This window comes from Drosophila virilis, chromosome 3 (genome assembly GCF_030788295.1).
Source record: "Drosophila virilis strain 15010-1051.87 chromosome 3, Dvir_AGI_RSII-ME, whole genome shotgun sequence".
NCBI classification, from domain to species: Eukaryota; Metazoa; Arthropoda; class Insecta; order Diptera; family Drosophilidae; genus Drosophila; species Drosophila virilis.
This window is the reverse complement of record NC_091545.1, coordinates 8,028,507-8,054,625: the sequence shown is the minus strand read 5'-3', so window position 1 is coordinate 8,054,625 and position 26,119 is coordinate 8,028,507. Positions and strand designations below refer to the sequence as shown.

At 38.6% G+C, this 26,119-nt stretch overlaps 1 protein-coding gene across 7 annotated transcripts in view; it reads right to left on the bottom strand.

Annotated features, from left to right (window-relative positions):
• Nucleotides 1–15,189, bottom strand: part of rhea (Talin_middle and talin-RS domain-containing protein rhea) — a 35,070-nt gene extending 19,881 nt beyond the window's left edge. For 5 of the 7 annotated variants that reach the window (XR_011416524.1, XM_070208664.1, XM_015175672.3 and 2 more), the window contains exons 1-2: nt 15,063–15,188; nt 1,022–1,267 (exon numbers count right to left, since the gene is read on the bottom strand). The gene's annotated coding sequence lies outside the window, so the exon portion shown is untranslated. Of the gene's footprint in view, nt 1–1,021; nt 1,268–10,932; nt 11,075–15,062 lie in introns of those variants that run through there. The other 2 variants (XM_032434357.2, XM_070208663.1) reach the window with 2 other exon arrangements.
• Between the last annotated feature and the right edge of the window lie 10,930 nt (nt 15,190–26,119).

Here is a 26,119-nt window from a genome sequence, read left to right as displayed (position 1 = left end):
GAAAATTATATTGTGTGTGTGTGTGTGTGTACATAGCCATTTGGCTGAGCAGGGTATTCAAAGTTAGTCGGCCATTAAACAAACTACTTCTTAGGTAGTCAAACAGGAACAAGCTCGTAAACTTTTTAAGTTTAGTTTGTTGTGTTTTATAGTTTATAGGACTACACGCAATTTGTAGGCATACATATAATATATGATGTGTAAGCGTGGCTGCTTGACTAGCAAATACCCTGTATTCAACCTTTATTCTATTTAGACAAACTAAACTAAACGGCTAAACGGTTTGGAATTTCAATCTTAAATAAATGCTGTGCTTGATATTCGATAAATATGTAAACTTAAGGGCGTAGATATGACAGTCTAATGGATATACCAAAAATCAATGGCAACAACAAACTTGCTAAAGCCTTAGAACTGGAAATATGCTCAAAAAAGCAGATAAAATATCTGAGATTTTGTTAATAGGAAGTAAACTACCAGAACACATATTTTAAAAAGTCTCCAGTTTCAAAACATGTTGAGATCGCAGTCGAGAAAGAACCGGCTATTGATTTTGATCAAGAATATGTGTATATACTTTATAGGGCCGCAGATGCTTCCTTATGCCTGTTATATACATTTGCACGAAAGCATGATACGTTTTTAACCATTTTCAAAATATTCTTATTCGTTTAAAAGAACATAGATAAAACTAATGTTCTACCTAGAGTTTATGTTCTGCTTAAATGGGAAGTATGATAGCTGAACATACATTATAATCTCTTAAGCTTCTAAAGTTGAGATCGTAGTGTTTATTCAGGCTCATAGACAGCTATGTCTAGATCAACTCAGTTTATACACCTTGCGCTGTCTAGGATGCTCTCTCGCTACCTGTTACAAACACAACTAACACTTACACTCCTTTTTCCCCATCATCTATTTCTTACCCCAATATAAACAGATTGCAAAAGCACTCAAAAATTAATATTTAACCGAGTAAACTCCCTTACTTAAAACAAACACTTATATATTCAAAACTTACCTCAATTCGCATTAGCCGAAAATAGTGCCAGGTTTAGTTGAAATAGTTGCAGTTGGTTTTCTTTTTTTTTTGAGTAGAACAAATTGTTGTTAATGTGCCTTTTTTTAATTTAAGAAAGTTTCGTGCTAATTGTTGTCGTTGTTGCGTTTACTTCGTTGTTGTTGTTCTTCTTCTTCTTGTTGTTGTAGTTAGTATTCTGCTTGTTCTTCTTCTTGTGCTGGTCGTTTTGTTATTTGTTTAAGAAATCTGTAAATAAAATGAAGTACGAGGCATGAGTGTGAGCATTTTGTGGCATAAATCTTTCAACAGTTGAGGTAAAATGCACTCGCAGCATCTCGAAGTTGCAGCACGCAATGCACTCAAAAGCTGTACGCATCGCATCTGAAAACGCATTTTTCCTGTTTTCATTTTCCATATTAGCAAAGCACGACCTCCGCGTTGAAGATGCTGCTGCCACTGGCTGGATACATAGATGCAACATGCTGCCGGCAGCACATATATGGACAATGCCACCAGCAGGCAGACGGGCAGCAAAGTTGCAACTGCATATGTAGAAGCTGAGCTAAAGAATGTTGCACCCGACTTTTCCATTAGCGACTTTTGTTTATAAAAATCAATCAACACCCAAAAGCCCAAAAGCTGAACAACAGCATGACCAAAATAGGCCGGCCCGGGGCCGAGGCATCGAGGCACCGAGTCCCCAACTAGGAGCACTTGCAGCTGGCCAAAGAATGCGGCTCCAGCCAGAGCCAACCATTAACAAGACAGCCCAGAGATAAGTGAAACACAAAATGAGCTATTGGCCAGCATAGAGAGTTGACCTGGCCAGCTCTGTGGCAGGTGCCACCATCAGCTGCGACTCATTGACACCCGCAACTAAAGACAAAAGCTGCGCGTGGGCGCTCCAAGCTAAGAGCCGAAAGCGAAAATGCGACCAATTGTGGCATCAACGTGGGCTGTTGCCCAGCCACTTGACAAGTTGTTTGACGGGTCGACAATTCGGCCTGGCTGATTGTAGGCCGATTGTTTGGCTTTGGTTCTATAACGTTTGATAACGGCACGTAGTTAAAGCGAATACAATCTGAGACCTTGGCACGATTCTCACAATCGTTGCGGCAGCGGCAGATACTCTCGGTATCTGGTTAGGCGCTGTGGCACGTACGATCCGTGGGCAGGGCTCATGATTGGATATGCTTGTTAACTACTCATATCTAAATAGTTGAGTGCTCAATTCACAAGAACAAGCTCAAGTGCGGGCTTATTTATGCGAATGCTTGAACTGTTTGGGAATTTCAATAACATGAAGACATAGCGGAGATATTTTAGGAGAAGAGAATCAAGAAGAGAAGAGAAGAAAAAATAGACAGTTAGACGACAATTAAAAGAGAAGGTAATGAAAGATTGAAAGAGAAGAAAACGGACAGAAAGAGAGAGCACAATTCCATCAAAAAGGATTAAACAGGAAGATGGGAAAGAGGCAAAATAAGCCAAATGGAAGAAGAATTATGAGGATACAAAGCAGACAATAGAAGAAATGAAGATAATTAAGAAATATAAGAAAATATTAACAGTCAACAGTTCGACCCAATTTATAATTTCATATGCACTTTCCTTTCCAAGTTAAATCTCTCAACAAATTTAAATTGATTTTATACCAGATAAATCACATAACGCACGATAAATCAGAAAAATATGTATAAAAAATAGCCCGCAGAAAGCTGTTTCCAAAATAAAAAGAGAGAGAGAGAAGAAAACTCGAAATGTGTTGAAAAATTCACAATGCGCAAAAGTTTGGCTAACGATAAAGGCCCACAGATTTTAATTAAACCAAAACAACACGCAGCCCCTATACACAGCTAAGATCCATATCTTATATATATTTATATATATATACATATATATATATGTGTGTGTGTGTGTGTGTGTATATGTAAAGATAAACTGTAGTATAGGGGCAACTAAAAATAGACAAAATTGAACGAAACTTTTTCAAGGTAAACAAAGCATAATTCGAAGAGCAGCATAAATCTAAAAGGCGAGATCCAATGGATTTTCCATGCCTTCCATTCCCTCTCGTAGAGATGTAGGGCGCATTAATGAAAGAAAACAGCAGTACCTTCTTCCCCAACCCCCCTCCACTGCGACGTGTGCCCAACTCTTGTCACAATTTTCATGGCACACTGAAAATAGAACGACATGCTGAGCAGGACGGAGGCTGTACAAGAGATCAGATCTACTAAAAAAACACCGGCAAAGTCCACGTCTGAAGAAGGTACGACGACATTTCAGTTGATCTTTGTGTAAAACCAGGGGCCAGTCGTTGATCATGTTATTCGTCAGTTTATGATGAGGCTGGCAAATCTCTAACGCCCCCCCAAAAAAATACATATACTTATATTGTGTATTCTATGCGCAATCGTCAGACGATTTGCTTAGCTCGGGCATTGGGCATTGGGTCTGGGGGGCCTTTAATTTGATTTTTACGCGAATGACTCATCGCTGAATTTTTAGATATATTCCGTGTGTGCATTTTAGAGGTCCAAACAGATGGTCCGAACAGCAGACTCATATGTTGCCGTTGAAAATTAGTTTGTGCTACAAACACAACACAAATACAATTGATGTCAGCGGAAATTGTCGGGCTCTGACTTAATACTACGACTAGCATCGAAATAATGTTTATGAAATGTGTCATAATTTGAAATTCAATTAATTCAATTCATTGAATTTACTTCATTTGTAAATTAAGACAACGATTTGCTAAGGAGAATGTTAACAAATTAAACGAGTGAATATGGATATCTGCGGCATACCGACGATTTAATGCCCTTTATAGAGATTTGCCTTTTGCAGATATGTGATGAAAATATTTGTGAAAGCAGACAAAACCTAAGAAGCTACTTTTCGCCGATTTTCCCTAAGTTTTGCATACTTATGGATCGAACTTTCCTATGGCAGCTGTATGATATAATAATCCGATCTAACATGCTGTTGATGCTGATCCCAAATTATATGCACACTTTGTAGAGTCGGAGATGTCACTTTGTATACCCTATGAAATGCTAAAAATTCTCAAGCGAAAAATATTTATATTTATACATTAATAATTGGCAAAATGTTCGTTTTGCAAATGTATGTAAGAGGAAGAAAAAAGAATACGTCTCCAATCCCATAAACTATATACATATAGTCGATGGGTCTAAATAAACGAAACGATCTCGGAAACTATAAAAGCTCGAGACTTTTATGTTTAAATATATTTTTTTTTTCATATATCACGCGCAAATAAAATTATAGCTTGTTCGCTATTTCTTTCATATTGAGAAACATCGATTTTGAGACAGTCTTTTTATGAATATCTCAAAGCTTATCAGAGCTAGAGAAATTCTTATATATTCCAGATCAAAAAAGCGCATGCTATCTATATCACATGAGAAACTATCTCAAATATTCCTTCTTACCATAGCTAATCTTAGTTCTATGCTTATTTTTGTTTACTGAATCGTTTAATTTCTATATACTACTTAGCTTGTTTTCACATTCAATCAAGTCTTTCAACTCTCTTGGCACAGCCGATCGTGAGTTTACAAATAATATTATCTTGTGTACATTTTAACGGGCTGCTGTTTGGTCCACAAAGATAAGATTTCGCTGGAATTTCGAAATGCAAATTGTAAAGGCAAATTAGAGCAGCGGCATGATAAACAACTGCAACTGCTTAAGCAAATAAACGCAAGAGTTTGGCCAGAGAAAGAGTGAGAACTAGTTGGCCCACCCAAAGCCAAGTTGGGTCAACTAGACAACTGGAAGCGAACTCTGACTTCGCCTGACTCCTGACACCGACTTCGAGATGCCAACTCCGGCTGCGAGCTGGGGTATGGCACTTTGGATGTAACTGCAGATAACCCCGGCTGTAATTTGAGTAAACAAGACGTTGAGTCGACAACGACGACGACGTCGACATCGTCGTCACTCGGGCAACTCTTGTGCTGCCACACAATGGGGCACAAATTTTGTATCACTATCAACAGCAACAACAACAATAACAACAACAATCACAATGAGCAGCCATTGGCTCTGGCTTATTGATGGCGAAATCCAGATAAAAGATGCATTAAAAGTAACAAAATACACAATAAATAAACACAAACAAAAGCAAACAAACAAATCAAATCGAATGACGTTCAATGGCCACAGAGAATATAAAAGGCGGGCGGGTGGGTTTGTGGGTGGTTGTGTGGGAGTGTGTGTGTTCAAGCGTGTGTGTGTGTGGGTGAGTGGCCTGTAATTTTCAATTAGCCTGCAACAAGGTGGCCCGAAAAAAGGGGGTTCATCACATAATGACAACAAATTATGTCAACAGATAAACATCAGTGGGCTAATTAAAACCCCTTCTTGTGTGTTTTTGTGTGTGTGTGCCACGTGTGTATACGCGTGTGTGTATGTGTGTGTGCATCTTGGGGCTCAGCTTAAGTCCAATTAAGGCTCACTTATGCTATCAAGGCTTATGAATGCTCATCAATTGGCAAATTTCTGGGCCGCCAGTCGCAGCGGCTTTCCGTCGGTTGCATCTACGCAACTTTTGCTGGCAAATGTTGCGGCACTTGAGGCCAATGCCAAGACATTTTATGATTGGCTGCCAAAACAACGCACAGTTCGCCCCATTCCCGGGCACTCTAATCTTCAGCAACTGTGGCTGCTGCCAGCTGCGCCTCCTACTTCCTCAGGGGTAGCAAAAAATTAGGCTCCCGCCAGTCGGGCTCCAATGGATTTTCGCACAAGTGAGTGCCAAAAGAGACAAACATATATACACACATATATATGCGCACATGCATACATACACTTAGAGAAAACAGGCAAGAGAAAAATATATTTAAATTTATATACAAAAAAAAAACAACAAGAATAAGCTTGAAATAAGTAACTCGCATGCTTATAACAAGCATAAGCTTGCTTAAAATGAGATCTTTTATAATCAAGTTCCTGTAGAAACAGAATCAAGTTTCAACTAAATTTTGTTCCTTAGATAGGCCCGATTTCTATTCATACAATCATTCAAAATTGTCAAAAACAAGAAGAAAACAGCGTAAATTAAGTACTTAATACTTATTTGTAGAATTTACCTACTACGATTAAGCGTAAAACATTCTAAATGCAAGTATTCTCTAATACTTTAAAGGAGACTTGAATAAAGGCATTTCAAGATTACAAGAAAGCACATCACATATGCGAATGAATTGAGTACAATATTTTCTTTGAGTGTAGACATATACACACACACACACACACACACACATATGTCTCTTATATATAGCTCTTGGGCGGCTCCCGTTGCCACGTTGACTTTGGCATGCGATTTGCGTACTTGAATGCCACATTGCATCCATAAACTAACTGAGAATAAGACGTAAAATGCGAAATACTTTTTACACTCCAAATTGACTGGCGAACGGATGGACGGATGGATGGCTGGACTGACTGGCTACTTGTCTGCCGCACAAAGCCTTTCATTGATTAACGCCGTGCCCCACCCCTGCCCCACCCATCAAGGCCGGGCGAGAAAACTTGCGATAACTGCCAATGGACACGCCACACAGGCAGGCGGAAAAGGGGTTTTTATGTTTTTTTATTCACAGCATATCAAATCACTTAGGGGAATGAAGATTTAATTGGATGGACGCGCGGGGCGCGGATGAGTTATTTCAGCATTGACACTTTATGAGTGGAGCAAACAGCCTTTTTTTTTTTTTAAACCATTCCAAACTTGGGCTAAGCTATTTTATGCAGATTGAAGAGAAGTCGATTACATAACACTTATATGAAGCACTTAATTGGAATGCTTAAAAAAAAATATATAAAAATTGGCTTCAATACTGACAAAGACAAGTTAAAATTCTAGAAAGTTAAAGTTTAAAACTTTTTATTATTGTCAACACATTAAACAAGACGTTTACTAATATTGTTGACATGACGTCTGTTTGATATTTGATCTTTAAATAACTCGCTAAAATTTCCAAACAGTTTAAGCTGCAATCTTATATAAAAGCTGGTGCAAAACAAAAGTTTGCTGCGATTGCTGGAATTGAAAGCAGCTGCACGATCAGAACATTTGACAGTTGTTTCAATAGCTAATAAGAGAATTTCTAGAATATAGAATAACAGATTAGCAGGCATTCAATGCCATATCTAGTTACACTGTGCACAGTGTGACAATGTGTCAAAACCAAATACTAAGCGAATTGAATGACTGACAGACTGATTGTATAAAGCGTACATCAGCAGCTATATCCATGGCCCCCGCTGGCGAGTGACGTAATTAAGCAAAGGTTTTCGATGATATAGCCCAACCCTCTTTGCTGTCTCTGCCCAGATAAAAGGCGATAAACAAAATAAACAGCAACAGATATTGAAATATATATATATATATATATATATATATATATATATATATATATATATGTGTGTAGAGTGAATAAACAATCAAAATAAACTGCACAAGTCATTGCGAGTAGCGAATTCCATTTTGCATAAATCTTTTCATTCATTCCCCCAACATGGCGACAGCTTCAGACTTGAGACTCGTGACGAAGGCGAACAACAACAACAACAGCCAGAAAGTGTTGTCTATATATAGACTGCATATGCATACGCTTCCAATATGCGAATAATAAACTTATTATAATAATCCTTATCAGGTCGCCATAGTCAACGAGGCTTCCTTCTGCCACACGATGACTAAGCGCCGGCTGACGTCCAGTCCAACCGTGGAACGTGGTGGGGCGTGGCGGGGTTCAGTCGAAAAGGAAATACTCGAAATTCCAATGAGTTTGCCCACTCGCATCGGTTGCGCTTTGGTTTCAGTTTCTCCGGCTCTACAGCCACATTCCCAACCGCCTCCACTTGCCACTTGCCACTTGAGTTCCGCGTAATTAAGAAACATTCCAAAACAATAAGCCATATACATACATATTTATATGCCGTAATATATGGCCAAAGTCGATCGAACTCAATAGAACAAACTTAATATCTTGTTGTTGTACGGTTCTGCTCAAAGTTAAACTTGTATTTTTGGTTTATTTTGCGTTTTTTCGGCATACCCTGTAACTATCAAATGACCGTCAAGGATGTGATAATTGTGCATGTAACTGAAGCTAGCTAAATATAGTTAACTTTAATAAAATGGAAGTACCCAAACTTTTTGGCTCAAGAAGATAACCGTCAAATGAAGCTGACTGTTTGTAGGGCTTTCACTGTACATACAGTGGTGGTCAGATAATTGTGCACACTCTCATTGCATTAAAGTACAGCTCAGTGAATACCTCTATAATATATTATATATCTAGTTGAACACACTTTTATCTATATATTTATATAATATTCATATCAGATTTTCCGTTTATTCAATATAATTCTAATTCAGAGTAGCTTTAGCTATCAAAATTAAAAATTTTGTATACAAAACCTGGCCATATTTCGTCAATTTCTAATCTTTCCCTTAGCTCTAGACACTCTCAAGCTTTTGCTAGGGTATCTTATGGTCAAGCACAGTTGATTAGGGCAAATTGTTTGATTTTTTTGTTGTTCGTTTCTGCTTTTGTAGATTGTGTTTGGGTTGTTGTTTTTGAAACATGTGTGCGGCAGCAGTTTGAAAGCCAGAAGTATCTGTATCTGTAGCTGTAGCTGTATCTGTATCTACATACATTGCCATATATACACATGCTTACACATACATATGTACAGATGCATGCGTTTTGTTGTTCTTGTGCAGTGCACAAATGAAAATGCTGAGGCGTTAAAAAAATAGAGCACACACAGTTGTTATTTTTGTATTTAATTGTTATTGCCGTCTACATATTTGTTGTTGTTGGTGTTGTTGTTGTCTTTGGTGTTGCGCATTTGGAGCACTGTATTTTGATACGATACAAATTTTCTTGCTTAATTTGTTTTAATTGAGCTTGAAACATGAGGTAAACATTTGCTTTTTGATGTCTTTTTTTTTGTCTGCTTTTCAAGCAGTTAAAGAACATACAAAATGGAACACAATATAGATTTATAAAATATATTGAAATATTTTTCAAGTCTTCTGTAGATAATTGTGGAGTCAAGAGTTTCTCAAGTGTTTATCTGGAGAGGCTATTGTGAAACTGCAATCTTTTTTATATCTTTCGTGTAAGATAGTATCTTTTTTTTTTTATTTCAAGCCTAAAATCACGTAAGAGTCAAACCGTTTAAACATTTCACACGTGCAAAAACGCAATTAATTATAAGCGCAAATAAGCCACAATAACGCCAGATCGTAAAATAAAGTACGTCTTCAGCTGATATATATGCTTTATATAGAGAAAACACGTTAACAATTCGAAAGTTGTGGGACAACCACTCATTTCGGGCGACTCCGACTGCGTTCGCGACATGGAACAGACAGGGGAACAAGTGCAATAAATATTGTGAATGCAATCCGAACTGCAGCACAGCTCAATTAATGAAGCATGCAAAAAGCTATTTAAATGTAAGCGATTAAAACGTGTCCAAAATTGGGCGCAACAAAACTGACGCCCACAAACGCCACGAAACTGGCCCAGATACAAATCCGTATCGAGTTAAGTTTTTCATTTGCATGTTTTTACTCAATGAATTTGTGTGTGCATGTGTGTAAGTGTGAGTGTGTGTTGCTCTATCGAAAATGAATGTACACGCAGCACACTTGAAGCGGATGCACAAGGCGACCACGTCCAATTCAAGCAAAGCCCACACAGCGACAACTACAACAGCAACAACAACAACAACAACAACAGCAGAAAAAAGAAGAACAACATGGAGAGCGCGACAATTTGAGAGCGTTGACATGGAGTGAAAATGAGCTTTGATTTCTTTATGTGTGATTTGTTTATGTGGCTAGCCAGACCATAACTGTAGCCAATGAATAAGGTCAAAAGCAATGTGCAGGGAATCAGACAAACAACAACAACAACAACAGCAACGAGCATTGATATTTGTGGAGATAATGGAGAGTCTACAAAATACGCCCACAATATAAAGCCACAAAAGCCGCAGCGAAATTTGCCAAGAGATCAAACAAAACATCGTGTGTAAAACAGCACAAGAAAAAACGGTAAGTGCGGCGCTGACTGCGACGCTAACTACGACTGCGACTGCGACTGCGACTGGCTAATGACTTATGACAAAAAGCTCAAAATGAGCGCACACAGATTGAAATGCAAATAAAAAGCGGACCAACAAAATAAAAACAAAAAAACAACAAATAGCGCGCACGTATCTTGCAGATACACACAAATACACAAACATACATACATATATACACGCATACATCAACTTTTTTTTTTATAAAATAAATAAAACATCGCAAGCAGTGGAGGAGGACGCGCAGTAGCAGCTGCCTAGGCAAACTAGCTGGCAGCGCAGCATACAAACGCACACACACATACACAGTTATACAAATCATATGTATAAAACGAAATATAGAATTGAAAATAACACTAATAAAATAAAGTCAGGGGCAGCGCTACGTCAGCGGCAGCGCGATGAGGTAATACGCTGTGCTTGTTTTTAACTTGATGAGCAGCAGCACAAAATAACAGAAAAAAAAAACACTTATACTCTGCCACAAATAGGTTTATAAGAGCATAAAGGACTCTTATTTGCTGCATTCTTATTGGTTTTGTATATGCGCTGCGCAGACGCAGGCGCTAAGCACAATGGCAGCGCGTGGGCGCGCATCCAGATTACACAATTAATTTACTTATTTGTGCTTATATTTGTTATTTTGTTATCCATGAATATAGCGCCATATGTCACGCACTTATACACGCAGCGGCCGCAGCACACATTCGCACATGCACATACATCGATAACTGGCGCACATGTATGTATGTATAGACGTATTTATATACCTTTTGCTGAATTTTCTGGCGTTTTAAATTTTTATTTATTGCCTTTTGATATTTGAACTTGAATATCGCACATACACACACAGAAACACAAATATATATATATATATATATATATATATATATATGTATATCGATATCGGCCACGGCACGTTTCGGCACCGACGACGGCTAAAACTCAACTGAGGCGCGCCTACAGCAGCGCGCTGAACGCAAGCGGCTCAAGAGAGCAAGAGCGCCTAGAGAGCCGAAATAAAGAAATGAGCGCCACACATGGCACCTGCTGCGCTCAGTGCGCTCTTTGGTGCTCGATCGCCTTGGCAAGCAAATGTAAACAAAACAAAAAGTGGCAGATAGTGAGGAGAGAGAAAGAGACCGAGTGGGAGAGCGCAAAAGAAGGTGATGGACCCATGCCAGTGGGTGCATAACAAAGGCAAGAACAATAACAACAACAACAACAACAACAACTTTGAATGTCGTGATGACTAATTTCTGTAAGTGATGGCAAATTTCTTGTTGTGTTCGTTGTTGTTGTTTTTGTTGTTGTTGCTCTTTTGTTTTACAAATTTATTGCAATACGTAAAGAGGAAGCGACAAAGTGGAAGTGGAAATGGAAGTTGAATAGTCAGCCAACCAAAGGTGTTAGTCACTTTCAAATTAGCAGAAAAAGACTTCATAGTATTCGTTAGCCTCATTGATTGCCAGTGTGCGTAAGCTGATTAGAACGCACTGTAGGCATTTGAGGCAGACAACAAAACAATTTGTCACATGTTGCAAAGAACATAAATGAAATTGAATTGCGAGCTGCATTAAGTATGAATCTATAGCTGTGGGTAAGTAAATACTCATCTGCATACTGACAAAAAAAGTGTGTAAACAAATGAGGCGAGTTTCTTCTTAGTTTGATTGCTGCCTCAGCTCGGTGGATGAGTCGGTCGTGACGACGCCCCTTGTTTTCCCAATTATGCTCAATTATTGACACAGTCATTAGGCAATTGATGAAGCGCTGCTCCCTCCTGCAGTTATACAATTGAAACTGTGAAATCTTTAAGCCAGCGGGAGACGCACACGCGCTAAGTCCCCGGGCACCGATTCTGACTTGGCTGAGGCACTCTCAAGGGTTGCAATTGCAGTTAATTAAGTCAATTCGTATTGTCTGAATTGAAAACTCTAAGCTGAGTATCCACATACAACTCAATCAGTTGCTGCATTCTTTAAATTTGCTCTGCGCGACAGCTAAAGTATGTGTACTATAAAAGACGTTCACTTATCTTATCATTAAACGCGCGCTCTAATCGTACGTATAGTTCGCTTTGTTGGCTCTCAATCACTCTCCTCCGTACACCCGATAAAGAAGTCAAGCATAACAATAAAGTTGATAAGTTTTTGCCTGGTGTACATAAATAACCATCCGACTTGTGTACACACTGCATCAATAGATCATATATACAAATAAGAAACAATCAAACATGTGTACACACTGCTAGAATATATAACAGCTGACACGGTTTCTTCCCAGCAGCCCCTTCCTTTTGCTACTATTTGACAAACTTATACGAAAATATTCAAATTAAATTTAGTTTTAATCAATTTAACTCGTTAAGCAAGGTGTGCTCCATTCAAGATTGTTTACTGATTATTTTAAAACCATATTTTAATTAATGGAAATCATCATTAAGAAAGTCTATTTGATTACAGCCACAGCTGAGTTTATATACATATATATACACATATACATATATAAGGCCTGTTGCAGCGCAAATCAATTAAGACAATGGCGTAAATTTACCGCAATATGATTGTCTTACACTACGCAACATACAGTATGTCAATAAAGTGTTTTTACTAACAAAAAAAAACTAATTTTTTGGGTTTAGTTGAAAATAAATGTACCTAAAAGTGAGAATTTTTTTTCAATTATAATTTATTTCGATTCTATATTTCTCCTAGAACTTAATGGCAAAAAGAATTGTTAAATAACATTACCCAAACATTTTATAAAATTAAAAAACTAAAAACATTCACATTTTATGCTGTCAATAAAGTGTTTTTACAGCTACGGTAAATTGTTTTGCCGTTCTCTTTTGGGTGATCCCGTTAGATTTGGGCCCATGCGTTTTGGCTTCTCTTGTGTCTTCGACTTTTCTTGTCATTTTCTATTGCAATTTATAACGTTTTGCTTTAATTTTATGAAAAATAAAATGCCAGGAAAAAGAACAACTTTTGAAGTCGCTCAGCTGGTGTATTATAACCATCAGATGGGACGTCAAGTCTCGGAACTGGCTGATATGTTTAATTTATCAAAAGCAACGATATACAACATATTAAACAGAGCCAATAAGGAAGATAGGCTAGAGGCAAAGCCAGTATGTGGTCGACCCTGCAAAATTTCTGACAGAGATAAGCGAAAAATTCTGAGAAAAATTGAGAAAAATCCACAAATTTCGCTTAGGGATATTGCTCAGGAGTTCAAGGAAGAAAGTGGTGTTGATGTGTCACATGAAACTGTCCGAAAATTACTGAATTCCAATGACTACACATCACGAGTTGCCAGGAAAAAACCTCTACTATCGGCGGCGAATATTTTGAAGCGGCTATCGTTCGCTCAAGTCCATGTAAATAGTTCGAACGATTTTTGGAGTAACGTCATATTCTGTGACGAAAGCAAGATGATGCTATTCTACAACGATGGGCCATCCAGAGTCTGGAGAAAGCCACTAACAGCGTTGGAAAACCGCAATATTATTCCAACCGTTAAATTCGGAAAACTATCAGTGATGGTGTGGGGGTGTATTTCGAGCAAGGGTGTAGGAGATTTGACCTTCATTGAGAATACCATGGATGCTAGACAATATCTGAGCATTTTACAGACACATCTCGTCAGTAGTGCACAGAAATTTGGATTCTATGAGGACAATAAGCCAATTTTTAAATTTTACCAGGACAATGACCCGAAGCATAAAGCTCATATGGTAAGAGTTTGGCTGTTGTACAACTGTGGAAAGGTGTTAGACACTCCACCACAAAGTCCAGATATGAATCCAATAGAAAATGTGTGGTCATATTTGAAAAAAAAAGTCGCAAAGCGGAGTCCAAAATCAAAAACTGATTTAAAAGCTGCTGTACTGGAAGAATGGCAGAAGATTCCAGAAACATACATACAAAACCTTATTGTTTCAATGAAACGGCGATTGCAGGCTGTATGTGACGCTAATGGCAGCCACACAAAGTATTAAAAAAAAATATTCCTGTTTTTTTAACATTGTTATTTAGTAATAAAGTTTCGTGTAAAAACACTTTATTGACAGCATAAAATTTGAATGTTTTTAGTTTTTTAATTTTATAAAATGTTTGGGTAATGTTATTTAACAATTCTTTTTGCCATTAAGTTCTAGGAAAAATATAGAATCGAAATAAATTAGAATTGAAAAAAAATTCTCACTTTTAGGTACATTTATTTTCAACTAAACCCAAAAAATTAGTTTTTTTTCGTTAGTCAAAACACTTTATTGACATACTGTAATTTAATCAATGTTTAATAACACACCGCACTCTTGTGGTCAAGTGTTGCGAAGGAACGTTGCCCGGCTTTGCGTTAATTAAATTACATACAGAATATTTTATTGTTGTTATTGTACCCCCAACTGTGTGTAGCGGGGGAGGGAGGTAGCGACTGAAGTGTGCTGCAACAGGGCACTCGCAGTTTTGTGGCAAATAAAGTTGAACTTAATTAGCATATACGTGCGCCAAACAAAACACACACGCAAAGAATCAGACACACGCACACACGCACACACACACACACACACACACACACAGCAGGCAGACAGACAGCATGCGGGTGATGGCGGCAGTGGCGGTCACTGAAAGCGCCAGCTGGTCGCGAAAATCATTAAATTTGCTTACGGCGCCACAGAAACGGGTCAGAATTCGCGTGACCATCATAACAAATATTTAAAGAGCACCACTGGACGCTGCCGCTGACCGCCCCAAAGGAGGGAGCTCCAGCAGCAGCAGCGGCTACAAGTCTGCAGCTGAATTTGCACATGCTTTGTTTGGTTGCATAGAACGCGAAATCTTTGAGTTCTTCAATTGCACGGGAAAGTTGGCTTATTTAATTGTTATAAACTTACAGAATTACGTGGAAAATCAGGTGCAGATAGTTAAAATTGTATAAATAAAACAACACAATAAAACGGGACGATAGAATGAGTCGCGCTTATCGGCACTTGCACTGCAACACTGTGCATAACTATCGATACGTGTGACACATTGTGGGCGATAGATATTGCGTGCAATATTTCGATAGTTGCTCATGGTTGCCTGCGCAGGTGCGCCAAAGGCGCCAAATTTAAATTGCTGCTTTTTGCTACTAACAATTTTTAAGCAACTTGAAGACGCTTAACGCGTGGTAATATTTATATAAATCGAGGCACACACAGACAACAACATGATTGATGATAGCGCAGATGCTTGTGCGCACCCCCACATGGCTGTTTGATAAATTTGTCTGCCTTTCCTGCGATCAGCACTTCCGGCATGAGTCGGTGCTTTTTATTTTTTTCCAGCCTTATATACCCGGCGCAAAATTCAACCCCAAACAGCGGCCAGATACGAATCTCAACTGTGCCAAAAACAAAAACTAAAATCTTGGCCAGCCAAAAATCCATGTAATAGAAATCATAAAAATAAGGAAAATTCATGACTTTGGCGAAAACTCAACGGACCGCATATCGTGCGACATTCTCAGCGGGAAGGGTACGGGGCTTGACTTGACTAAGCGCTTAGCGCTGTTCGGTGTGTTGTTCTTCTGATTTGGGGTTGCAAGGCAGCTACAGCGAAATAAAAATAAATTTAATGTTCCTGTTTTTCGACAACGTCGTTACTGGGGCTTTCCACCCATATCATATGCGTAATTTATGCTAGAAAACATCTCGAGCATAAACAGGAAGCAACAACGTCCACGGTCCACGTTCCGAATCGGAATCCGAGTCAAGTTCTAGTCGCGCTTCATGTTGGGCGCAAATTCAATTAATTTCAATCGAACGCCTGTCGTTTTGCGCATCCGGCATTGATGCCGATTTCGATCCCTTCGAAGATGTTACAAATAGATAGAAATATCCGTCAGACCAACGTTCGCGCGCGCCCTACGTCCATAAATCTCCGAGCATGCATGCGTTCCATTATTATGACTGGGCCCCCAGCCCAAAGTCCATACATATCGAGAGCATACATGATGTCCTGCTGCGTCATTGCTTTGGTTCCGGTTGAGTTTCTGGCGGCGCACCCAAAGATTTATGTCACTTTGTTGGCACAACAAAACAGCCAAAACAGCAAAAAGCCGAAAGCCGAAAGCCTTTCCTCAAGTGACCCACTTGGGACTGACCAACAGCAGCAACTAATTGAGCGATCTTCCGGTTGGCTAATGGGTTAAAAGTGCTCAACTTGCGTCCATATATCTTGTGCATAGCTGCGATAATTTCGGCATTTTATCAACCAAAATTTAAGGGCCATTTTTCTCGAGCTTGTCAAGATTTATTGGCCTCTAATTGCGTGCATGCATTTTCACTTTCCAGTTCTCAACTGCCTGCGAGGTTTCGAATTCGACTAGAGAGACGCATTAAAAATGTTAATTTCTTGACCATTACGGCTTATGTTGGGCCATAAATAAATAAAATCGTGATGTTTTGGAGTGCGTTTTTTTAGCTGTGAAGGTTCTATGAGTTGTATGTCTAATGGATTCTAAATATTTGGGATACTTTCTGTCAAACCAAACTTGTTTAGAATAAACGCTAAGCAGGTTTATGCTGCTCGCAAAATTCCTACTCTTAGAAGACCAGTTGGAGCTCAAACCCAATTTATGAGGATACGACGAGAACAATAGCTGTACGTCCTGGCTAGGGGATTCTCAGCTATACAAAGTGATCTGAATCTTGGAAGACCAAAGCTAAAACGCGAAAAACGATAATTCGTACACCGTAATGCTTTACTAAACACGTTATAATCCAAGCTGCCTTTCAAGAAAGGAAAAAGTCCATATTTCCAATTTTGGAAGAAACAAGAACCAGTACTTATACAGAGAATGCGGTATTTCGCGGATCCAATAGCTTTACTATATACTCTGATATTTTTAAATTTTAAATTTCTACATTTGTATTATTCTTTATATTTATCTGATTATCTAAATAGAGCTCTGGCTCTTATAGACTTTATATTCTTGTTCCTTGAACTGGTTGAAAGATTTTGAGGATTCCTCTTTTGCTCGTGAGAGCAAAGAATTTAAAGAATTTTCTTAAAGAATCTTAAGTTTGCAACAATTCTTTCTTAATTCTTCTCCAATAGCTCAGTTCCCAATTCCCACAATTCACAAGCCTAGCTCTAGTTTTGCGACTCGTTGACGCTGCTCTGACAAAAATCTGTTGAGTTCCCGACTCGACCTCTACCTCTGCGCCCATTTGGCCATGTCGATGCATGCTGCGGGCCGGATAAATAGATGTTGAGTCATTAAACAATTTACGCAGCTATAAATTTACGCAATTTACTTATTGCGCCCGAGTTTGGCAAGTGCACACAAGCATCCTCCCCCTCTACCCCTCTCCCCCCTCTCTCTCACTGAGCTGGGCAATAAAAAGTCCCCCTGGAACACACAGAGAGTACACACACATTAACACATCTGTCCAGATCCAGCTGGAGTGTCGACCGCCTGAGCGATTAACTTTTTGCATCCTTCACGCTTGCTGCGCTTGCCGCAGGACCGAAAAAAGTTAAATCCAAGCCCAGAACATCATCGTGCGGCTGGCAGGACATCTCGCCCACGCGTCGGCTGTTTACTTAATTTTTTATTGCCTCGGCGGATGCGTTGCAGATTTGCGGGCCTGTCGCGCTCTGTGAAAATTTTAATGAAATTGTCATCAATTAAAATTTTGCTCTTCCATGTCCATGCTCCAGACGACAATGAGTTGGCATAAGTTGTTGTGTCCATTGTGAGTCGAATTCACTTCCAATTTTTTTTTTCTTTTTCGCCATCTTTTACGACCGAGACGTCTTTCCAGCCACGGCCAAGGGTTTAACTCGATGTTATGAACTGCTCGGCATGATAATTATAATAATAATAATAATGCGCATAACTCTGGCCTGGGATCGGGCGCAGCTATAAAAATAATTTGTGGCCATGTTCAGCTTGAACCCTTAGACGAAACCAAAAATTTCACTTTCAAAAACGTGATTAAGGGGTTTGAGCCTGAGTGGCGAACGGCTGCTGGCAATTTGTAGTCGTTTGCTTGTGTTTTCCCAACGCCACTTAATGGCTTTTCATGCCATTTTATTGTCTTCAATATAAAATTTTATTTCTTATATGCAAATGCGTTTCGAGTGCTTACAAATTTGTCGCACAGCCATTTAACGGGTAGCCAGCGCTTCTGATAGTTTCAAGCAGAAATGAAAGGCTGGCTTTGAGCTATTAGAGGCCCAAGTCCGGGAAAGCTACAAGCTCGAACCTCGAATTGGGCTTACTATAAAGTGAGCCTTAAAAAGCTTAAGAGACATTGCTTAAAGTTTATTGGGGTTATTATAGGGGTGAGAAATTTTGACCCATGTCTATATACGATCCTTGGGCTGAGATTTTGACATGAATTTCGACCAAAAAATATGTGTTCATATTTAAATGCCAGATTAATCTGGAGGGATTCCCATGAAGAAAAAACTAAACCTCGCGAAAATCGGATGAGATTTGACCAAGTTATGTGGGTGCGAAATATTGAGCCATGTCTATATACGAACCTTGGGCTGAGATTTTGACATGAATTTCGACCAAAAAATATGTGTTCAGATTTAAATGCCAGATTAATCTGGAGGGATTCCCATGAAGAAAAAACCAAACCTCGTGAAAATTGGATGAGATTTGACTTAGTTATGGGGGTGCGAAATATTGGCCCATGTCTATATACGAACCTTGGGCTGAGATTTTGACATGAATTTCGACCAAAAAATATGTGTTCAGATTTAAATGCAAGATTAATCTAGAGGGATTCCTTTGAACAAAAAACCAAACCTCGTGAAAATCGGATGAGATTTGACCGAGTTATGTTGGTGCGAAATATTGACCCATGTCTATATACGAACCTTGGGCTGAGATTTTGACATGAATTTCGATCAAAAAATATGTATTCAGATTTAAATGCCAGATTAATGTGGAGGGATTCCCATGAAGAAAAAACTAAACCTCGTGAAAATCGGATGAGATTTGACCGAGTTATGTTGGTGCGAAATATTGACCCATGTCTATATACGAACCTTGGGCTGAGATTTTGACATGAATTTCGACCAAAAAATATGTGTTCAGATTTAAATGCCAGATTTATCTATACGGATTCCCATTAATAAAAAACTAAACCTCGTAAAAATCGGATGAGATTTGACCGAGTTATGGGGGTGGGAAATTTTGAACCATGTCTATATACGATCCTTAGGCTGAGATTTTGACATGAATTTCGATCAAAAAATATGTATTCAGATTTAGATGCAAGATTAATCTAGAGGGATTCCCATAAACAAAAAACCAAACCTCGTGAAAATCGGATGAGATTTGACCGAGTTATGGGGGTTGGAAATTTTGACGCATGTCAATATACGAACCCTGGGCTGAGATTTTGACATGGATATCGACCAAAAAATATGTGTTTAGATTTAAATGCCCGATTAATCTAGAGGGATTCCCATGAACAAAAAACCAACCCTCGTGAAAATCGGATGAGATTTGACCGAGTTATGTGGGTGCGAAATATTGACCCATGTCTATATACAAACCTTGGGCTGATTTTGACATGAATTTCGACCAAAAAATATGTGTTCAGACTTAAATGCCAGATTAATCTGGAGGGATTCCCATGAATAAAAAACTAAACCTCGTGGAAATCGGATGAGATTTGACCGAGTTATGTGGGTGCGAAATATTGACCCATGTCTATATGCGAACCTTAGGCTGTCATTTTGACATGAATTTCGACCAAAAAATATGTGTTCAGATTTAAATGCCAAAATTATCTATACGGATTCCCATTATTAAAAAACGAAACCTCGTAAAAATCGGATAAGATTTGACCGAGTTATGGGGGTTGGAAATTTTGACCCATGTCTATATACGAACCCTGGGCTGAGATTTTGACATGAATTTCGACCAAAAAATATGTGTTCAGATTTAAATGCAAGATTAATCTAGAGGGATTCCCATGAACACAAAACCAAACCTCATGAAAATCGGATGAGATTTGACCAAGTTATGTGGGTGCGAAATATTGACCCATGTCTATATACGAACCTTGGGCTGAGATTTTGACATGAATTTCGATCAAAAAATATGTATTCAGATTTAAATGCCAGATTAATGTGGAGGGATTCCCATGAAGAAAAAACTAAACCTCGTGAAAATCGGATGAGATTTGACTGAGTTATGGGGGTGCGAAATATTGGCTATATATATGTCTATATAAGTACGAACCTTGGGCTGATTTTTGACATGAATTTCGACCAAAAAATATGTGTTCAGACTTAAATGCAAGATTAATCTAGAGGGATTCCCATAAACAAAAAACCAAGCCTCGTGAAAATCGGATGAGATTTGACCGAGTTATGGGGGTGCGAAATATTGGCTATATATATGTCTATATAAGTACGAACCTTGGGCTGATTTTTGACACGAATTTCGACCAAAAAATATGTGTTCAGACTTAAATGCCAGATTAATCTGGAGGGATTCCCATGAAGAAAAAACCAAACCTCGTGAAAATTGGATGAGATTTGACTTAGTTATGGGGGTGCGAAATATTGGCCCATGTCTATATACGAACCTTGGGCTGAGATTTTGACATGAATTTCGACCAAAAAATATGTGTTCAGATTTAAATGCAAGATTAATCTAGAGGGATTCCCATAAACAAAAAACCAAACCTCGTGAAAATCGGATGAGATTTGACCGAGTTATGGGGGTGAGAAATTTTGACCCATGTCTATATACGAACCTTGGGCTGAGATTTTGACATGAATTTCGACCAAAAAATTTGTGTTCAGATTTTAATGCAAGATTAATCTAGAGGGATTCCCATGAACAAAAAACCAAACCTCGTGAAAATCGGATGAGATTTGACCGAGTTATGTGGGTGCGAAATAGTGACCCATGTCTATATACGAACCTTGGGCTCTCATTTTGACATGAATTTCGACCAAAAAATATGTGTTCAGATTTAAATGCCAGATTAATCTGGAGGGAAAATAATAAACAGAAAACCAAACCTCGTGAAAGTCGGATGAGATTTGACTGAGTTACGTGGGTGAGAAATATTGACCCATGTCTATATACGAACCTTAGGCTGTCATTTTGACATGAATTTCGACCAAAAAATATGTGTTCAGACTTAAATGCAAGATTAATCTAGAGGGATTCCCATAAACAAAAAACCAAACCTCGTGAAAATCGAATGAGATTTGACCGAGTTATGGGGGTGAGAAATTTTAACCCATGTCTATATATGAACCTTGGGCTGAGATTTTGACATGAATTTCGACCAAAAAATATGTGTTCAGATTTTAATGCAAGATTAATCTAGAGGGATTCCCATGAACAAAAAACCAAACCTCGTGAAAATCGGATGAGATTTGACCGAGTTATGTGGGTGCGAAATATTGACCCATGTCTATATACGAACCTTGGGCTGAGATTTTGACATGAATTTCGACCAAAAAATATGTGTTCAGATTTAAATGCCAGATTAATCTGGAGGGAAAATAATGAACAGAAAACCAAACCTCGTGAAAATCGGATGAGATTTGACCGTGTTATGGGGGTGGGAAATTTTGACCCATGTCTACATGTCTATGTCTATAGGATACTTTAGGGTATAGCCCGGCCTTGCCGCTCAGTCAGTCAATAAGTCAGTCAGTCGGTCAAGGAAAACAATTTTATATATACAGCTAAATTGACGTTTTAATCTCACATAGCAAAATATGAAATTTAAAATTTGGGGTTGGGGCTCAAACCAAATACTGGTTCTAGAGAAGGCAAGCGCAAAACAAGCTTTTTCCCCCCAAAAAAATGGGAAAAGCTTGTTTTTAAAGGTAGAGCCTTGCACTTAAGTATATACAGACAAATGTTTTACAAAGATTGGACCATAAAAAGCGAAGGGTATGTGGAAGGGTATCTCCTGATCGAGCAGCGTATCTTCTGACAAAATCACTCTGACCAGTTTTAATATGCAGCCAAGTCTGCTCTAGCATTTTATAAGTATATAGAATGTAAATGGGTTTTATTTATCTGTGGATCATTAATCAGTGCGTTCGGGGCCTAACCAAGAGACTAAACAGCAATTAAGCAAGCATTTAACATGTAACTGCTCGCAACGCCCCAGAGATGAGCTGAGACAACGGGGCACATATCCGCAGAGGAGGGCAAATGCCACATTACCTTGAGGATGGTGGTGGGTGGGTTGGGCTGACAGGACAGTTTCCAATTCGCTGACTTGTCGCACCCAGTCAAAAGGCCCTCGACGATAAACGACGCTGATAGCGCAGCATTTATCAAGGAATAACAACTTGTAACAACAACAACAATAACAACTCGAGCCCAAGCTCAATTGAGTTTCAAATTGATGTCAGCATTATCGGGAGCTGTCATCTAAAATTGTGCGTCCGGGTTGAGGGCGAACTGTCGCGTATTTATTCTTAATTTTTTCATCATTTATCAGCCGGAGTCTCTGGCCCTGGCCCTGGCCCTGCGAAACATTTTCACATGCCCGCAATTGCATATTTATGTAGATGCGAATGTGCAATTTTAGTTTGCGCTTCGATTTAAGTGCTCATAAATAAAAATGCCGTCAAGCAAGCTAACCCCAACCCCTCTTCAGGCCAACTGCATTGCACCCCAGCCCAGAGCCGGGTCCGGGCCCACCCCAGGCGAGCGCTTGTCGCTGCCGCTGGCTGTCAAAAAGGCAACGGGAAAAGTTTGTAAACAAAACTAATGCCGACATGGGTGTTGATAAAGTTCTTCAAGTCGAACCGCCGTCGCCGTCAGCCGCCATCCGCTTATTGAATTGCACTACACGCTTGATTGCCCACTAAACGGATGTGAGAGCCGGAGCAGGAGCCGGAGCCGGAGCCGGTGCAGGAGCTGGGGCAATAACAGGCACTTGGCCCGGCTGGCGGGCAATTCGACTCATTCGGCAAAATGTGTGACATGTGGATTCGTCATACCAAAAAGCGCAAAATATTATCCAGTTTCGAGTTTTGTTCTGGTTTTTCGCAAAAATCACAAAGGGTGCCCAGCCAAATGGTGGTTACAGTCGCTGTTTTCCTCCGTTCACATTGTGTGTCTTTTCACATATCTAATGGGCTATCCTTTGTCATTGACTTTCCGTCGAGCTAATGGCATGAGCAACATTAAACATCTGACGGGTTTTCCCGGGGTTTTCCCAACGCCTCACTTACAGTGTGGGAGATTTGCTTGATTAAGATTTAAATGAACTACTACGCAGCGTAAGGGCTGTTGGTCAACGAAAACTCGGAAAAATTTAAATGCTAATTACTCAACACTAAAAAATGTAATATGAGGTTATGTATCTCGCGTTTTCCCTGGGTTTTCCCAAAGCTTCGCTTAATATAGAGTGTGAGAGATTGCTTGTTTAAGATTTAAATGGCTGTCAAGTGTGTCTTACTAAAATATCGGAAGTAATTACATAAATAATTACTCAACACTGAATATTGTAATGAGAGGTTATGTATCTCGCGTTTTCCCTGGGTTTTCCCAAAGCTTCACTTAATATATAGTGTGAGAGATTGCTTGTTTAAGATTTAAATGGCTATTAGACAAGTTTTTAGAATATCGGAAGAAGTTGCTTATTACTCAACACTCAACAAATAATGTGAGCTTATGTACGGAATAAACTTGAAGGCACATTGAGGTTATGTAGATAATCAAATTGAGGTTATGTAAAGTATAGTTTGTACAATGAAACTTACCGATCTCCGTCTGCTATAAAATGTATATTACTTACGGAAAGCCTGTCCATATATGCCCCCAAGAGTTTATATCGCGTTTATGTTCTGAAATCCTTATCGTACTCTTTGGAATTTAAATGGCGAATTACTAGGGAATCGAAGTTTTAGTTTAAAGCTGGTAATCCTCTTCGTAAACATATGAAGTTTTTGGTATATCCTTTTTTGGTTCCCAAATCAGTTTCATTAATATTTCCGTATCTTTAAGAAGAATAGAAGTTAAACGTTTTAGTTAATACTTCTCGACTTATTTTCTACTAATTAATTTTTCCTAAATTTTGCTACCTTCCATCGTTATTATTAAGAGAAACAGCTAACGCCTAGCCCAACAAGTTATTAGCTAATTAGAAAACCAAATCCCTTTTGCAAATTGCAACAATGTTCTCTGGAGATGCTGCTGGGATCGTTTGACAGTTATGGAAATTTATGATTCATTACCAAAGATTTAAGCTGCGTTAACTGGAACTGCCCTGACAATATCCTGGCCATATCCCATTCGCAATGTTATCCATTTGTTGTTTGCGCAACATTTGTCACGCAAAGGATGCAGGATGTGGCGAGCATGCAGGAGAATCACTCAGCATCCATTTAGCGTAACCATCCACCCGGCTACATTGCAATAACTTTGACTTTGATTTTATATCCTCTTTTTTTTTTTGTTCGCAAATGTTTGGCAAATGTTGCAAAACGGTTGTCGCTGTGTGCTGGGGATTTATGAATTTCATTTACTAATGGATTGCGGTAAGCGAAAAACTCCACAGATGTGCAAATATGCCCTGTGGATTATTAAAGTTATCGAGAACTACAAAATATTCATAATTTAAAGCAATGCAATTGAAATGAGGTATGGGAAAGAACTCCATAGGATAGACTAGACATAAATCTGACGGCAATAGTTGTCAGTACATTAGCTGAAAATAAATCTCTTGAAACCAGCATGGTATTTATCATGAAAATTAAATCAGTTTTAACTAACTTATAGAATCAATCAAACCTAGCGAAAAAAAAGAGGTATCCCTTAAGAAAATCAGTCTAGTAATGCCAAGCTTATGGAAGTTCGAAAGTTCCAAAGAGAGTATTTCTATTGTTCAAAATATGTCTCAAATTTGTTAATAGAAAAATGCAACAAATACCTAGTTTTACAATTAAAATTCAGAATCAATCTAGAAATTAAAACGTGACCAAAAAAACATCCTCTTTGAAAATCGAATCAGTTTTGACAGGGTTATGGAAGCTGTCAACTTGGCTAAGACACTTATTATAGACTGGATATTTCTATAGTCTGACATATTTGGAATGCATATTTGGCAGGAACATATTGTTGCAGTTATGGTAGTCAAAAGGAGCTCTAACGCATATGGCCTATGAAAATGGCAAAAGTTAAAGAAGTTTGCAAACTAGAAAGTTTCTAGTAGAAGCTATGTACGCGATTTTAATATTTGTTGGCATGAGTTTTGATAAGGAAATAATTAATAACTTCGTTTCCTTATTTAAATGCAGAAACAATCTAAAGTCGACTTAGTTTCAACAAGGTCTTCTACAGAGTATAGAATGAAGCCTTATATACCTTATACCTTATATAAAATAGGTTCATTTAAGTCAGAGAAGCTTGTAATCTAGAAATATTCTACTAGATTAAACAGAGAATCAGAGAATCAATCTAGATCTAGTTCAATCAATTTATGAATATCGGAATGTCTTTAATGAATATATCAAATATCAAAAAAAATATATATCAAAAATTAGAGAGAGATTTGAAAAGCATTTAACTATATTCCATGTAGAATGATCTCAGCCAGTGCTATTTGAATATTAAGTATTTAAAAGCACATTGCCATATCCATATGTAGTATTATATTAGCCAGTGCTATTTAAATATTAAAAATTTAAAAGCCTATAACTAACTAATAAAAAAATGGCAAGTAATAATAATTTAATGAATTTCCAACAGTTTTAGAACAATAGTTCTACTATTAAATTGTGGAACTCTTTTGGGAAGCGGTCGGAACAAAACGTGGCCATTTTGTACGCCTGTTTTGCCCGATGCCGATTGGCTGTTATAAAAGGACAATAGACTGACGTGCGCTGCCCCTGCCTCCGGGGCAGAGCACGTTTTACTGGTCCTGCGCAATGTCCGCCTCTGGCGTGT